Below are 17804 nucleotides of genomic sequence, written 5' to 3' on the forward strand. Positions count from 1 at the left end.
GACTCCATTTCGCAAATGGAATTGCATACCACTGCGAGTCGCAAATAGGAAGGGAACACCCCTTCCTATTTGCGAGTCGGAAATGCATTTTGCGAGTCGGTTCCGACTCGCAAAATCCATTTTTGCATAGCGAACACACGTTTGCGACTCGCAAACGGCGATTTTCGCCGTTTGCGACTCGCAAACTGTTTGCTACATCTGGCCCTTAGTCTCTTATCGGTTTAGCAGCTTTGTCTCAAAATCGGTTTCAAAAGTCAATCAGGTTATCAATGTCTTATTCGGTAATGTTCATGAAATTTCACTTTTCAGGTACCAAAGTGTCGTTCTCCTTTTTCATTTTCAAGACTAAGAGATAGAAATGTGTCTGACCAATCATTAGTGGCTGTGTATGCCCATTCTGGACCAGAATATCTTCTGCTCGCTATTCTTTTCCTTTTCAATTTTGCATCTCCTTTCGATTCCCTTTCGCTTATGTCTTGTTCTTTGGCTGTGTCTTTTTCTTCATTCGATGTGGTTATGATATACACTTCCTTTCTTTTCTCCTTCAATTTTGGCCATTTGTTTTTGTTTAATGTTTCTTTAGTCTTTGATTTCACTGATAATATGCTTTGTCTCTGTTTCGCGTTGTTTTCACCTGATGGACCTGCAACCGGTTCAGGTTTTCTTCTTCTTTACCTGTATCGTCGGCTTCTGGGAAAGCCCTCCTCTTATTAGGCTCTCCTGCTTCTTCACCTGAGATAGGATCCTTGCCACCTCCTGAGGCTTCTTCTCTGTTGTCCTCAAAAGGATCGACTTTGTCTTCCTCAGAGAATATTTCTTCTGTCTCAATTTCTTCTTGTTCGCTTTCAGGCTCTCTTCGTTCTGTCTCAGTGCCTGGTACTTTCCTGTTAGCTGTTGGTAATTTCAGTGCTTCAATTTCCTCTTCTGTGGGACACGTCACCCTTTTCGTGTGACTGGCGTGAATCCAGTTGGGAACCCCCGCACACTTTACAGCGGTGGTAGTTGTCAGAATCACTTGAAAAGGTCCTTTCCACCGGGATTCCAAACACAACTTTCTCACGTGCTTCTTTACCACAACCCAGTCACCTGCTTTCAGGGCGTGTCCTGGACCATGGATCTGGCAAGGTAGTTGCCTCTACCTGGTGAGAAAAAGAGCAGACCACATCAGCCAGACCTTTGCAGTAGTCTAATACCATATCATCTGTAATATTTACAAGGGCATTCACAGGAACTGCTGGAAGTCTCATGGCTCTGCCCATGAGAATTTCATGTGGTGATAGTCCAGTTTTTCTATCAGGTGCATTTCTCATTGACATTAACACCAATGGCAATGCGTCAGGCCATTTCAAGTTTGTGGATGCACATATTTTCGCCATTCTTAATTTCAGTGTGCTATTCATTTGCTCCACTAGTCCTGATGCTTTAGGGCGGTAGCTACAATGCAGTTTTTGTTCAATGTTCAATGCTGCAAATAGTAATTTGATTGCTTCATTATTGAAGTGACTTCCCCTATCTGATTCTAAAGAGATAGGAAATCCGAAACGTGGTATTAGTTCTCTCAAGAGTAGTTTTGCAACTGTGAGACTGTCATTTCTGCGTGTAGGGTATGCTTCAATCCAGTGACTAAAAATACACACAATCACCAACACATATTTCAAGCCTGCATGCATAGGTATCTCAATTAAATCCATTTTCATCCTGCTGAACGGCCCACCTGCTCTTCCAATGTGGCTCAAATTTACTACGGTTCCCTTCCCTGCGTTCATTTGTTGGGAAATGACGCAACAATGGCAAACTGCTTCAGCAACATGGTGAAATTTGGGATTAAACCAATCAATTTTGAATAATCTAATCATGGCATCTCTTCCAATGTGTGCTTGTCCGTGATATAGCCTAGCTATTTGTGTCAAAAGACTAATCTCCCTTCACTTGAAACCCACAAATCATCTGGCTTTTTTACGCATTGTAATTTACTCCATGAGAGTTTTTCATCCTTACTAACATTATTTTGTAGGGATTTCAATTCTTCTATCGTGTCTACAACTTTTAGAGGAAAGGCTTCATTTGGTTCAAGTTCTGGCTCACTTATCAAATTCCATTTGTCTCTGAGCAATATACAGTTCAATGCGCAAAACCTTGCGACTTGATATGCATATCCATTTCCCAAAGAAACAAAGTCTTGTGATGTCGAGTGTGCACTGCATTTTACCACTGCTACTTCTCCTGGTAACTGGATAGCATGTAACAATTCTCTTATTCTTTCACCATTTTTCACTGGTGATCCTGAAGAGGTCATAAAGCCTCTCTGTGACCACAATTGTCCAAAATCATGCACTATTCCAAATCCGTACTGACTGTCAGTGTAAATGGTGACTTTCATTAATGCCGAAAGTTGGAAAGCTCTAGTAAGGGCTACTAGTTCCGCTACTTGTGCAGAGTAAATTCCTTGAAGCCAAGATGCTTCTAGAACACCAGTTATTGTACACACACCATATCCTGCTTTCAATACTCCTTTTGCATCTCTCAAACATGAACCATCAACAAAAATAATGTGATAATTTTCTTCCAATCGAGTATCTTTGATATCAGGTCTTGGTTTAGTACAAAATTCAGTCACTTGAAGACAGTCATGTTTGATATCATCTGCATTTTCAATTTCAACATTTTCACTGGGAAACAAAGTTGCTGGATATAATGTAGTGCACCTTTTTAATTGCACATTAGGTAATCCCAAAATTATTGTCTCGTACCTTGGAAGCCTAGCACCAGTCATGTGCTGTGATCGGGAACGTGTCAAAAGTATTTCGACTGAGTGAGGGACCATAACTGTTAAAAGATGTCCCATCACTATTCCTTCACTCTGATTCAGGCTCATACCAACTGCTGATACAGCACGCAAGCATCCTGATAAGGCTGCTGTGACTGGATCCAAAGTAGCTGAAAAATATGCTACTGGTCTGTTTACACCACCATGGGCTTGAGTCAAGACAGACAAGGAACATGCATCACGTTCAGGACAAAACAATCTGAAAGGCTTTGTGTAATCAGGCATACCTAAAGCTGGAGCTCTGCACATGCATTCCTTTAATTCAATAAAGGCATCCATTTCATCTCTTTTCAACATTATTTCATCCTGCGCATCTTTCTGGGCCAGTTTCAGTAAAGGTTTGGCTAGAGTTGAGAAATTGGGAATCCATTGGCGACAGTAGCCCACCATTCCCAAAATCTTTCTCACATCTTTTCTTGTTTTGGATGCACTCATTTATAGTACACTCGTTATTCTTTCTTTCATGATTTTTCTCGACCCTTTTTCTATTCGGTGACCCAAATATTTCACTTTCCTTTGGCAGTATTGCAATTTTGAAGGAGACACTTTGGGCCTGATTCTAACTTTGGAGGACGGTGTTAAACCGTCCCAAAAGTGGCGGATATACCACCTACCGTATTACGAGTCCATTATATCCTATGGAACTCGTAATACGGTAGGTGGTATATCCGCCACTTTTGGGACGGTTTAACACCGTCCTCCAAAGTTAGAATCAGGCCCTTTGTGTCCATTCCTTCCCAAATGGTTCAGTAAGGCAATAGTATCAACTGTACAGTCATTTTCTGTTTTGGATGCAATCAGTAAATCGTCAATATACTGTACTAAGGTTGATTCAAAAGGTAATTCCAATGATTCCAGATTTGTCTTTAGAATCTGATTGAAAATTGATGGTGACTCCAAAAACCCTTAAGGAATTTGACACGAACTGTAGACTCTGTCCAGGAATTTGAAACAAAAGAGAAATTGGCTGTCCTCATGAAGAGGCACAGAAAAGAATGCTTGTGACAAATCGATGACTGTGAACCACTCTGCATCACAGGGAATTTGAAACATTATTACAGCTGGATTTGGCACTACGGGAAAACATTTGACTATTATGTCATTTATTTTTCTCAAATCTTGAACAATTCAGACTTTTCCACTTGGTTTTATTAGTCCCATGATTGGTGAATTACATGGACTACTTAGTACTTCTTTCAGTACTCCCTGTTTCACAAATTCGTCAATGAGTTGGGCGACTTTCATGAGAGTATCTTGTGGCATATGGTATTGTGGAGTCTGAGGAAAATTTACATTAGGTTTTACAGTCACTTTCACTGGTTCTGCTCCTTTGATCAATCCTACTTCTTTCCTTGTCATATCCCACACTTCCTTTTCAACAGTTTCTTGTAAATCAGTTGGAATATCTGCTTCAGTGAGCATAGGATAAAGAGTAATCAGGGGATACTCTTCATCAACAGTTTCCATTTCTTCTTCTTCTAAACTGTCCTCTTCTTCCTCATCACTGTTTGTCTGAATTTTAATTCCATTATGTGAGCACATAATCGAGCATCCTAGTTTGCCTAATAAATCTCTTCCTAATAGGGATATTGGACTTGAGTCACACACCACAAATTTATGTAACCCTTGAAAGTTACCAATTTTGACTTGCACTGGATCTGTAATTGGGTTTGTCAGATACCGATTTGCTACTCCCACTACTTGAACTGTTCACCCTGAAAGTGGCAAATTTGGTACTTCGATACTTCTAACTGTAGAGCGTGTAGCTCCTGTGTCAACCAAAAATGAAACACTGTGACCCATAACTCTTCCTTCCACATATGGTCCCTTTTGATCAACTTCCAAAGATGCTGCAAGTATACAATTTCCCTCCTCATCTGAACTTTCACTCTCCCATTCATTGTTTATTCCATTCTCACTGTGTCACGGGAATTGGTGTACTGTATTACTTTAATTCATTCCTTGACCTGTGACCTGTTGAGGAAGCATTACTTGTTGCTGACTCATTGTTGCTAAGGGTACTTGCATTTGCTGATTAGGTACCATAGGAAACTGCTGTTGCATTGGCTGTGATTGTGCCATTTGTCCCGAGGCATTTGCACCTGCTGTTGTTGTATAGGTTGTAGACCCTGCATCTGATTTGGGTTTGGACCTCTCAATTTTGGTCCTCTCATATTCTGAAATGTATTGACATCATTGTTTTGCTGATCTACACCTTCCTGCACCAACATTGGAAACAGGTCCAATGTCCGATGATTCCGCACGTGTGACATGGCATCACTTTCTTCATTACCTGTATACCATTAGGAATCACAACAGTATTTAAATCAGGACCATTATTCACAAAACCTCCTCAGCCTCTGCCTCTCATCTTTGGCTGAAACATAGCATTTCCCTGCTGTTGCTGCTGCGGCAACTGTTGTTGGAAACCTTGCAAACCTGTCTGAGCTGCTCTAATCTGTATCACCATCACTTTTTCTTTCAACCTTTTCTGCTTTGTCTCAATCTCATCACTGCAGTATTTTGCATAGTTCAACACTTCATCGATCGATTTTGACTGCCAACAAATCAAATGCATTTTAATCATCTGACTAACTTCTGGTCTCAATCCTTCCACAAATCTGAATACAAAATGGAGCATGTCCTTTGCCTCAATCATTTCCGTGCCACTGTAATGTTTAAATGCTTTCAACAATCTATCATAGGATGCATGTATCGACTCTGTAACTTCCTGTGCTGTTCTGTCAATTTTCTGCCAATCTACATTTTTCAACGCAACTTTTGTTTGCAAATACTCAATCACTTTATGGTATATGCTCATTACCGTAGGCGATGGTGCACCTGTGTCTTTATCTCTTTCCAGTTCACTTGTTGGCCAATCTACAGCCCTTTTACAATCTTCCCACAAATCTGCTGGAACAACAATTTCAAATAAAGTATTCAGGTCTTCCCAAAGACACATTGCGAGTTTCACAAATCTATCTGTTTGTTGATACCATTCGATCGGTTTCTCTCTTAAATTAGGGTAATCATCCGTAAAAGACTGAATGTCACACCTGTGCCATGGTACATGGATAAGTTTTCCTCCTGCTGTTTCTCTCATTGGTAACATGGTTATAAGATCACCATTCTGTTGTATTTTATCATTCTGATCTGGGGTACTTTCTTTCTTCTTATCCTTTTTCATAACCCACCTACTCTCCCACTTGTCTAAACATCTCCAAACCTGCACGCTTTGCAATATTTCTTTAAGGTGTGTTTTCATTCCTACAGACCTCATGTGTTCAAAATCTTTTCCCTCAAAGTCTAACCTGTAACTTCTGCTCAAGTGCTTGGTTTTATTTATGTCTATTTTGTGTCTGTCTGCAATTTCTTGTAACCTCTTATGTATGCTGCTTACTTCTCTTGTAATTCTAGGGCAAATGTATCTCAGCTCTTCTCCTGTGTATGATTCTAACCTGTTCAGACCCATCGTTCCATCTACGAGTTCACCTGCTTCCATGCCCAATCTTATTTGATTCAAATATTCTTCTCCTTTCCCCTTGGGTGTACTCTGTGGGGTATTCAGACTGTTCAACCATTGTGTTAACTGTTGTGTGTTTAGTCACATTTATGTAGCATCTACGTCTACTGCTACTGATGGTTTCTGTAATGTTTCTGTTTTTGAGGTTTGCAGTATTATTATTGGTGGATTTGACCTTACCACAGTTGACGGAACACAAATTGGAATTGGACTAAATTCCAACAAAGACCCAGATTTATTTGACAGTGTTCCTACGGGAGTCATTTCTTGAGTATTTTCTATGTATCTCCTTCCTGTCTCATTCTGTGTCATTGCACCTTGAATGCATACACTTGTCTTTGCTTGTATATATAATGGTACTGGCAGACCTACAGTGATAGGCAAAGATATTGTTTCCGGATTCTGTCTGTTACCCAAATTCTGTGGCATGTTAATTCCCACATTATGGTTAATCATTGCTGACATGTCTAACTGTGTTTCTGCTGTTTGAATGTACTTTGGCATTTCTTGTGTCTGCTTTTGAGGCATCAAAATTTGTGTTGGTCCGGTTTGAATCAATGTCGGTCTTTGGGAATTCTGTCCTTTCTGCACCATTAAATTAGAAGTTATTTCCAAATTATGTTCATCATAATAGCGTCTTTGGACCTGTGGCTGATAATCATTAACAGGTTCCAGTTTAGTCATGTCAGGATATATTCTCTGAACTTGTGGTATTTCTTGTGTAAAAGGCATATCAGAACTACTTTGCCTCTGCAATTTTCTCAAATTCGGTGTTACAATACCCTGTATCGGTTCTGGAGGGGCAGTACTAGTGCTTGGGCCATTTTCGTTTTCCACGTATGGTGGTGGACGGTCATTTAACAATTGCAGAATGAACTCCTCATCGTCTGATTCGTCTGACCTTTTCGAGGTTCTCTTATTTTCTGTATCTTTGGACTGACTCCTGTTTGTTTTATGGGTAGCTTTCTTTCCTTCCATCTCTGCTTCGTCAGTAATTGCTGGAAACAATTTGACTCCCTGCAATATATCTGATCTCCAAACCTTTTGAGCACTATCCCATCTAGCATCCGCTAGTGTCTTTTCTACTTTTCTCACTCTTGTCTCAAATTTCTTTTGTAGTTGCCTTCTAGCCATTTGTTCCCAATTTGTTAATGCTTCAAACTGTGCTGGTCTTGGAGGTATTTTCATGTCATATAGAGCAAATCTTAAATTCTCCAAAATTCTTAGATTAAACATCCCATGGATAGGAAACGCTACACTTCCATACTTTTCTGTTAATTTACACCATTGCTTTAACCAAAGACATGGTGCGACACCCTTTTCTTCAATTATGATGTAAGCTGGTGTACCCTCAGGTTGTGTTTCTTCTCCTACATTTGCTTTAATATATACATCTCCCCTAAAGGCACTCTTACATGCTTTGAAAAATTTCATATTTCCGTCCTTTTTTTCTCAAACTGTAATCAATCAATGACTTTAATTCCCAGAATACTCTTCGCTTGCCTTTCCCCACCAATTGCGCTTGATGGACTGCGTCCAATCTGTGCGCGACCCTTCTCACCATCCAACTATCTCAGCGCAGCTCCTAGTGACGTCACACTCACACACTGCGGCTGACAAAGTCTCGCGGCTTGTCGTCCTTCATTTAGCTTCACTCAAAACTAATTTCTGCAATATATCGCGAGCACTAATCAAAAAAAAAAAAAAGAAAACAAATCTGTCGGTTTACTACAGGAAAGGTAATACAATCGCTTCAGAAACCTTAGGGATTTTTCACTAGCCTCGGCAGTTATTCCATCTTTCTCGGTTTCCCACTTTCGCAAGCAAAATTTGACCTGCAAACTTTACTCTCAACTGATCAATGAACTATTCTAGTGCACTTTGGAATTCATCAAATCTCAAAGTCGAAAATGTTCTTTTATTCCTCAACATTCGTACTGACTAGTTGACCACGCCCGACAATTTTTTCCTGCCCAAAGCGCTACACACATATGAAGTTCGACGACTTCCCTACTTACACACTTTGGAGTACCACTCCTCTAAAATTTTAATTGGAGTTCGTAACCCCCTAAAATCCTCACAAACTTCACAATTCATCTGCGGCATAAGCTATGCAAGCGCAAAACCCTAACTTCACTCATACCATACACTAGAATGCCGAAAACATTCTCACACCTCCATTTCCTCCATTCGCAAGCTCTGAGATTCCAGGAAAGTCATTGGGGATTTAGGGCACCATCTTCTCTCCAACTTGTTTTATTAAAGAAAATTCTAACTTGAATCCATCTATTGTTCGGATGGGGTCCCAAAGGGCCAAACCATCCTCTGCTACCATCTACTGATAGCGCGTCCAGTCCTTATAAATTACTTATGCTTGGACCCGCCGGAGGTCGGTGAACCTTTTGACCGGGTTGAGTTCTCCTCATCCAAAGAAGTGTCGGATCCCTCAAATTAATAATCAATAATCATTTATAATCAATAACCAATACTCGATTAGTAATCAATCAACAAATTAGTTAAACAGAAAATCAGTAATTAGACACAACATGACCTTTCAGTCATGAATAACCACACCTGTTTATGAAAAGTTAATGAGTTTATTTCCCTATATTAACAAAGCTAACACAATATAAGTAAGTCTCAAAATCAAATGATACACATATACGAACATTACTGGGTGTCCATAACGACGGAAGAAACGCAATATGCGCAAAACTTGGATTATAATGCACTTGGCTATAGCAAGGCAAATCATGAATAAAAGTAACTGAGATTGACTAATTGCATACATCGGTCAGCATAACAAGATTTCAATTCAGCATGGTGCATCAAATGAATACCTCAACTAACCTCTGATTAGCATTGGCATGTGGGGCTTCATGAAAAAAATGAATTTAATCAACATAAATTTAGAAACCTTATAGCTTAGGCTCTGTCAAAAATAAGGAGTTGGTACCTAAGAAGGAAAATACAATGAATAATACATTTATCCTTTTATAATTACCAAATACAATCAGCATTCAAGGAAAGTCTTCGTCCTTCAGGTACCGGTTCGATCAGCATGGGGCAAACATCAAGGGGGCAAAGTTTAAGGCAAGTTTTCCTTGCAGCAGCAAGGAAAATGGGGGAACAAAAGTTATTGAATGAGCAAGGCAAAGTAAAGTTAAAGTCAGAGTCTCTAGGGTGAGAATTCTTTAAAGTCTCTCTCTCTCTGGAATAGAGAAAAAGCATCAAAGTGTCATCAAAATGGATTCTCGAATCTGGCTTCAAAATGGCATCAAAGAAAATGGTTGGTTTCTCTCCGTCCGATGGGATTAAGTAAGAAAAGTTGCAAATTCTTCAAGTTCTTCCCTTGGAGTGTCCATGGGGTGATTTCTCTTTGACCAATGAATAGTGTCTTTTCTCTTAATACTCATCTACGCATAAGGTGTCCTTGGAGTTTTGGAACACAAGTAGCAACAAAGTTGCCAATTAATTCTGCATCAGTGTCTTTATTGTCTGCACCTGCAGAAACTAACCTTACTTCAAAGGGGATGAAAGTTGCCTAACACGCAACATTGAGATAAGTGTATTAGTCATTCTACTGGAAAAATACAGATTTTAAAGGTTTAAAACACGTCTTTGTTAATACAAGTGAAAACTTACGCAGTTAAAATTAAGACCAGGCAACTAGGCCAAAGCCTCTGCTAAATTTAAGCTAAGCATATAACAGTTTAACAAGAAAATTATAGAATATAGCTGCAATTATGACATTTTAATACATTTGTCGGTTTTCATGATTAATTAAGCTTGTTTATACTAATGGCGATCTACTTCGTGGGCACATTTTCTACATACATTATTTTTCTTGGCCAATATCACATTTTTTTTATACGATTTTGTTACCTGATATATGAATGTTTGTTAGTCTTTCTTTTTCTGCTTCATCATCTGTAAGGCCTGATCCTTCCTCCTGCCCCAAAACCCATGCCATGAAGCCTGAGATGTTATTTGTTTATCATGGCAATAAAATAAATCAGTACTTTTGTTTAGTTTAATTTTATAGACTCATTGTGAAGCATTAATGATGGGCCAATCAAACCTGCTGCATCGCAGTAATCAAAATGTGTGTGGGTTCTCTCATTCATCAGAAGTTACAACCATTGTGCACAAGCCATCATATTGTTATGGGGAGGGTCATCATGGGTGTCTCTTTATGTAAAAAATTAGAGTGTCAGAATTTTCCCAATAAAGGTGTCCATACACCATAGGTTATATTTTTCTCATTATTACTTTTAGTATGTCAGCGTCCTTATTTTGTCACGGTTGTCCCCATTCTGTATTCCACTGCTGACCTCACTTATGCCAAGAGTTACCTTCAAAGAGCTAGCACTACCACTATGCTACAGGTCCCTCCAAGCATTTCTTTTGATATGCCAGTACGAGTATTTTACCATGGATGCACATTACACCAAAAATTACCTCAGGTATTCTAGTGGTGGTCTATGATGCTAACAATTGCTTCCAGTATGTGAACCACAGTATTTTGACATGGGGACCTGTATCAGCCAAGAATAAACTTCAATAAGGCAGGGTCAACTCTAGACTCACAAGTAAAAGAACACATTCTCATTCATACTCACATTCACCCACTTAGATTCATTCTCACTCACTCTCACCCATAATATCTCACTTTCACTCATTCATTCTCACTTATTCCCATACAGGTAACCTTATTCCCTCATTCTCACTTACACTCACTTAGAGGCAACTGCGTGAAAAAGTATAGCACCTGCTAGTGCCATTCCAAGATGCCGGACAGGTGCCATATTCATGGAAAGGTGCTAGCCGACCCTAATGCCCTGTTAGCTTCCTTGGAAAGGATGCTAATAGGGCTGGGGAGGCATGGGGGAAACCCGGGATTGTGTGCATAATTATGGCAATACACTGTTCAGAGGCAGAAAAACTGCCTCCAAGCAGTGTAGCGCCATTTCTGGAGCACAACCCCCATGGACATGGCTCCTGTCTTACTAAAGACAGGAGCCATGCCCACCACCCCAATGTCCTCTGAGCATGGCCACTGGGGCCAGCAGCGCGCAGGGGGCCCCAAGTCAGGGCCCGAGCGGTGTTAAATAAAAAATATATATATATACTTACCGGGACTTAGCTAGGATGGGTCTCCCATCCTCAGCTGCCCTCCTGGTGTGGTTGGGGGTGGGTGGGGGTGTCCCTAGAGTCATGGTTGGGTACCTGTGGGCAATTTACATGGTCTCTGACCGTGGAAATATGCGTATAGGTCCCCTTACGCCTGCCCATACCCAGGCGTTAAATAATGGTGCTAAGCAAGGTTAGCGCCATTATTTAAGTCCCCCATCCCCCGTGCTGGATTTTAGCACAGGGGAATAAATATGGCCCTAAGGCCATATTGTCCTTTTCTGGATGGGAACGCCCACCTTGCATCTCATTGACGCAAGGTAGGTTTTCCCGTCCAGAAAACAATGTTAACTCCATAACTTTGGTGCTGGACGTGTCTAGCACCAAAGTATAAATATGGAGTTAGGTTTGCGCTGAATTAGCATAAAAAAAAAAAGCTAATTCAGCGCAAACCAGGTATAAATATGCCCCTTATTCTCACATGCTCTGATTTACTGATTCTATCTCATTCATTCACACTCAATCACTTTCACATTTACTCTCTCATGCTTTCTCACTCACACTTGTTTGCATTCATTCCGTCTCATTTATTCTCACTCATTCCTGTTTACTCATCCTCTCCTACAGTTAAACTCACTGTCACCTATGCTCACTCATTCTGATACATACTCTTGAAGACTCCATTATATGCATTCTTATTCATTCTTACTCACCTATACCTCACTTGAGCAATTCGTTCTCTTACTCACTCATCCCCACTCTGATTCACTCATCCACATTGTCTCACCCATCTCACTAACCTGCCATTGATTCTCCCCCAGTCAGTGTCATTCACACACACGCTCAGTAATACACACACTCTCACACAATCGCACTGTAACCATCATGTATATGCAAAACATACATTTAAAATACTTTTTACATAACTCCTCTAACTGGACAGGTCTTGTTCCATTTTTATTATGATAAGAGTAAATAATAGATTATTAGTCACTATCGGTATAATACAAACATTGGGAAAAAACAAGGAGAGCAGAGCCTTGGCACCCAAAAGGGCCCCTTTCTTCTTGGTCCATATTTTACTACTTCTAAGGCCAGGGTTCGGGAAGGAAGTGCCAGGGGAAACAAAGGATAAGTGAGGGATAGTAGCTGTGACACATTGTGACCCTCAAATGAAGTCCATATATACCTAGCAGTGTACAACCCCGGAAATAAACAGGCATTGGCCATACCAATGGGTTATGCCTATACAAATTCTATTTCACTTTGTCAATGTTTTCTTACATGTTGCACAGCACTATGTACATCATGTAAAAAAGAAAACATTGAGAAAGTCAATAGATTTCCCATAGGCAAAAACCTATTTGCTTTACCAATGCTTGTTCATTTACACTAGAAGTCCAGCTGGAGAACCTAAATAGTGGTGAAGATTCACACATCCACTTAATGACTTCAAGGAGTAACGTGTCGGTTTTAAGGTATTAAGTTATGAATTACTAATACTGGTAAGCCCCCCAGTGGGCGATTTAGGTGGTGATAAGGAGGGAAATAAAACATCACATTAATTTAATATAGCAGACACACAGAGAAGAGAGGCTCACATGCCTGTTTGGCATAAACGGATGTAAATATGTCCACTGATTATGCTGATCTGCATAAAATACATCTTCAGCTACACCTTTTTAATTTCCTATTTTATTTCCTATTTCATCCAGAGATATTTAGGGCCTGATTTATAATTTTTCACGTAACACTGCGTTAGCGCAGTTTTCGTGAAAAAGTATAGCCCCGGCTAGCACCATTCGTGGATGCCGGCTGGGCACCATATCTATGGAATGGCACTAGCCGGCCCAAATGCCCTGTTAGCGACCTTGTAAAGGACGCTAACAGGGCAGGGGAGGCGTAGGGGAAACAGGAGATTGTGTGCCGAATTATGGTGCTACACTGTTTAGAGGCAGAAAAATTGCCTCTAGGCAGTGTAGTGCCATTTCCTGGCACACAACCCCCATGGACATGGCTCCTGTCTTAGTAAAGACAGGAACCACGCCCACCACCCCAATGGCCATGCCCAGGGTACATATGTCCCCTGGGCATGGTCATTGGGGCCAGCACCATGCAGGGAGCCCCAAGTAAGGGCCCCTGAGCGTGGAATTAAAAAAACATAAATACTTACCAGGACTTACCTGGGATGGGTCCCCCATCCTGTGTTGTCCCTCTGGTGTGGGTGGGGGTGTCCCTGGGGCCAGGGAAGGGCACCTGTGGTCTCTTTCCATGGTCTCTGACCATGGAAATATGCCTACAGGTCCCCTAATGCCTGCCCATACCCATGCGTTAAATAATGGTGCTAAGCAAGCTTAGTGTCATTATTTACGGCCCCTATCCCCCATGCTGGATTTTAGCATGGAGGGATAAATATGGCTCTAAGGCCACATCGTCCTTTTCTGGACGAGAACGCCTACCTTACATCTCATTGACGCAAGGTAGGTTTTCCCGTCCAGAAAATGACGTTAACTTCATAACTTTGGCGCTAGGCATAAATAGCGCCAAATTATATATATATGGAGTTAGGTTTGCACTGAATTAGAGTAAAAAAGGATGCAAATTCAGCGCAAACCAGGTATAAATATGCCCCTTAGTGTAGTATCAACCCATTTAGGGCAGATGGTCCGTCAGGCCTTGTTGTTTTTTATTATAAAAATAATATTACTTCATGCAGAGGATTTCTAAATTGTGATTTTATTTTTGGGACATTCTTCATGAAGACTATAAAATGGCTATTACCTTCTTTACCTACTTGTTTAATTAAATATTTTGAACATGTGACAAGGTAGGTGATTTTATAGGTGTTCTGATTCAACCAAGATATTTCAGCAAAAGGAGCACTTTTGATACAAGAGGTGGTTCACTGTTGACATATAAAAGTAAAAATACTGGAGTTTAAAAAAGGTTTATCTTTAAATACAAATAGTATGATTAAACACAGTCTTAAGTAGGTGCATTTGCCTTAAGAGGTGTGAGGTGAAGGGTAAACCGAAGTCTGGGGACCCAAGAACAGAAGGATGTGGCTTCCTGGGCAACTGCAACACTGGAAAATTAATTTTAGCATGAGTAGAATACTGGGATATCTTTCCTCATCAAAATGGAAAGTGACAGTTGTCCAGTCCCCCGTAAATGACATCACATCCGTTACCAGGACTTCAAGTGCCCCTATGACCCTGCCCCGGAACTGACGTAGGTGTAGGTTGGTCACATGTATTGTGACATCATGTGATCACCTGGTAGTCACGTGCCAGGGTCCTTGCCGCACTGTCTAGGGCTATGGGCTGTGTAAAATGGTGGCCCTACTGGTGTGCGCCATGTTTCTGAACCTAAGAGGACATGTCTGGACATGTCAGGTAGTCAGGACCCTGTGGCTGCTGGGTGTCTCCTCACAGGGAGGAACAGTGGAAATGTAATGCCAAACCTCCACACTGCTGGCTAATCCAAAAAGGGGGCTAGTCAAATGTGGCTTTTATTAAAACCAGCCAGTCAATTTGGAAATGAAAACCTAAAACATATGCTTTCTCCGAAATTCCCAGGAAGGGTGCACAAAGGTTAGTAGCAGAGGTCAAAGTATAAAGTGGCCATACAATTAGTGGATGAAACAGAGACTGTGAAATGAAAAGAAAACATAGAGTATATATGCATGCCCTCCCAGGACTTCCCAGGAGAGTGTTAAAAGCTGGCTATCAGATGTCAAAATGTAAAGTCACTACTCAATCAATGGTAAAACAGCCAGAGATCATGAAATGACAACCTAAACAGATGTATGCTCCAAAATTCTCCGGAAGGGTGCTTTAAGGTTAATAGCAAAGGTCAAAGTATAAGATGGCCTTGCAATTAAAAGTTAGAAACAGACAGATGACATGACATGAAAACCTAAAACTGATGTCAGACCCCAAGACTTCCCAAGACAGGTCCAAACGTGATCAGCAGATGTCAAAGTATAAAGTGACCATGCAATGAAAAAGTTTGAAACAGACAGATGAAATGACATGAAAACCTAAAACTGATGTTTGCCTCCAAGATTTCTCAGGGCAGGGTTCAAAGGGGATCAGCAGAGGTCAAAGTAGAAAATGGCCTTGCAATTAAATGGACAGATGACATGAAATGAAAAAACTTACAACGGATGTCTATTCCTGGGCCCAGCCCCTCCACAAATCCTATGCATAATTAGCAAGATGTGGCAAGTATAAAAGCCCCCCACATTAACAGGCCTCTTTTTTTTGAGCTACGTATTTGAAACTTGCAGAGAGCAGGGCCTCCCAGGACCATCAAGGAGGAAAATATGAAGGGCAGAGCACAGACTGGTGATGCAAACCAACTACTACTTAAGGTTCGTAACTATGGACTGCATGCATATACTGTATTGTAGTTTCAACATTTAGGTACCGCCCTCAGCCTTTTCCCTGTGTACCCAGAGAGTAATGTGTGCCTTGTCCTTCAGTTTAAATTATGTTTTCATTTTGAAAAAAAGGGTGGAGCATGGGAGGCCATGTCCCAAAACCCCCAGGACCTAGAGGCACCGAGGACACAGTGATGAGCCGTTCGCTCCCTCCCCAGTTGACCGCTACTTTACAGGGGACAAGGTGGTGCCCAGAGCTAGGCTAGCGCACCCCTGTCCCAGCACCCCATTCCCCAGTAACCCCACCCCAAGTGACGTATGAGCCGGGGGGAGGAAGCGCCAAGCCACGCACTCCCCCCTAGGGCCTCTGTTTTACAGTGGGGGCAGGGGCTCCGGACTTCATGCTCAGCACTCTAACCAGCCCTAGCACCCCACACAATGGACAATGGAGGCATCGGAGGCATCCCAAGAGCCAAGAGCATCCAAGGCATCCCAAGAGTGAGGCTCATGGCCCCTGCTCCTCACCACCACATGCGGCTCACATAGGCAGGGCCTGAGGGCCCGAGCACGAGGCTCAGGCCCCCACCCCACTGGCATGCTTTAAAAAAAAAAAGAAAGTCAGTATGTTTGGGGGTCCTATTCTCATGGTGGGCTCTTAGGTTCTGCAGCCCTGGACTAAACAGTTCTTTGGGGTTGTGGTCGCAGGCCTCGTGCTCTGCGACCCCGAGGATCTCAGTGCTCACGGTTGGGGTTGCGGAGCGCAAGGGTCACGACCCCTGCCCCACCATCACCCACAGCACACAAGGGCAGGCCCTGTGGGCCCAAGAGCAAGGCTCGGTCCCGAGGATTCCACTGAAGTTCTTTTTAAAATAAAAAAAGCACTTCAGTGGGGTCCGGGCCTCGCGCTCGGGTCCTTAGGCCCTGCAGACCCGGACCACACAGTTCTTTGGGGTGGGGGTTGCGAGCCTTGCGCTCTGCAGCCCCAGGCACCAATGATCTCTGGCCTCACGGGAGGAGGTCGCACAGAGGGAGGCTCGCGACTTCTGCCCCACCAAAGCCCGTAACGCACAAGAGTGCAAGGCCCGGGTTCTCAGGCCCACTGAAGTGTTTTTTTTTTAAATAAAAAAAAGCACTTCAATGGCTCCTGCAGCCCCGGACCACACAGTTCTTCGGGGTGGGTGTCGCAGGCCTCGTGCAAATCGGCCCCCAGCCCGAGGATCTCTGTCCTCACTGTGGGAGTTGCCAGGCACGAGGCTCGCGGCCCCTCCCCAGCACAGCAAACCAAGCCGGGGATTAGGGCCTACGGTCCCTGAGCGTGAGGCTCGGGTCCTGGGGTCTCGAGCCTCATGCTTGGAGACTGCAGCCTCTCCCCCAACATGCCAGACTGCGCCGTGGAGTTAGGACCTGCGCGTCCCCGAGCGCACGGTTCAGGGTCCCCGGTACCCAAGGGCCCCTTTATGTTTTTTTAAAAAAGAAAGAAAGAAAAAAAAGCAAAAAATCACTTCAGTGGGGGCAGGAGGACACCGAAGCTCATGTCTTCTGCACTGTAGGCGCTAACCCAGCCACAGAGCCCCCCTCTCAATGGTAGGTGCTGGGATTGTCAATTTTGAGCCCCCCAACCCATATACACTCACCTGGGATGGGCCCTGATATTGATGAGGGCCCTATGCACGATATTTGGGCCCTCTACAGCATACAGTTGATCGATGACTGTGGAGGGGTTGTTGAATACATGTGGATGTGTTGGAGCATGTCTGCTTCCAACCTCTAGGCTGGGGTTTAGCGAGAGCTCCGCCCCTACACATGGATGAGCGCATAGGGAGTGAGGGCAAACACATGTAAATGAATCCTAGAAACTGGGATGCAAAACATACGAGTAGCTGTATTTTTTTCAAATTGTTATGGGCTATGTGTTATACTTTCATAATTATTATAAT

This window comes from Pleurodeles waltl, chromosome 8, assembly GCF_031143425.1.
Source record: "Pleurodeles waltl isolate 20211129_DDA chromosome 8, aPleWal1.hap1.20221129, whole genome shotgun sequence".
Lineage (NCBI taxonomy): Eukaryota > Metazoa > Chordata > Amphibia > Caudata > Salamandridae > Pleurodeles > Pleurodeles waltl.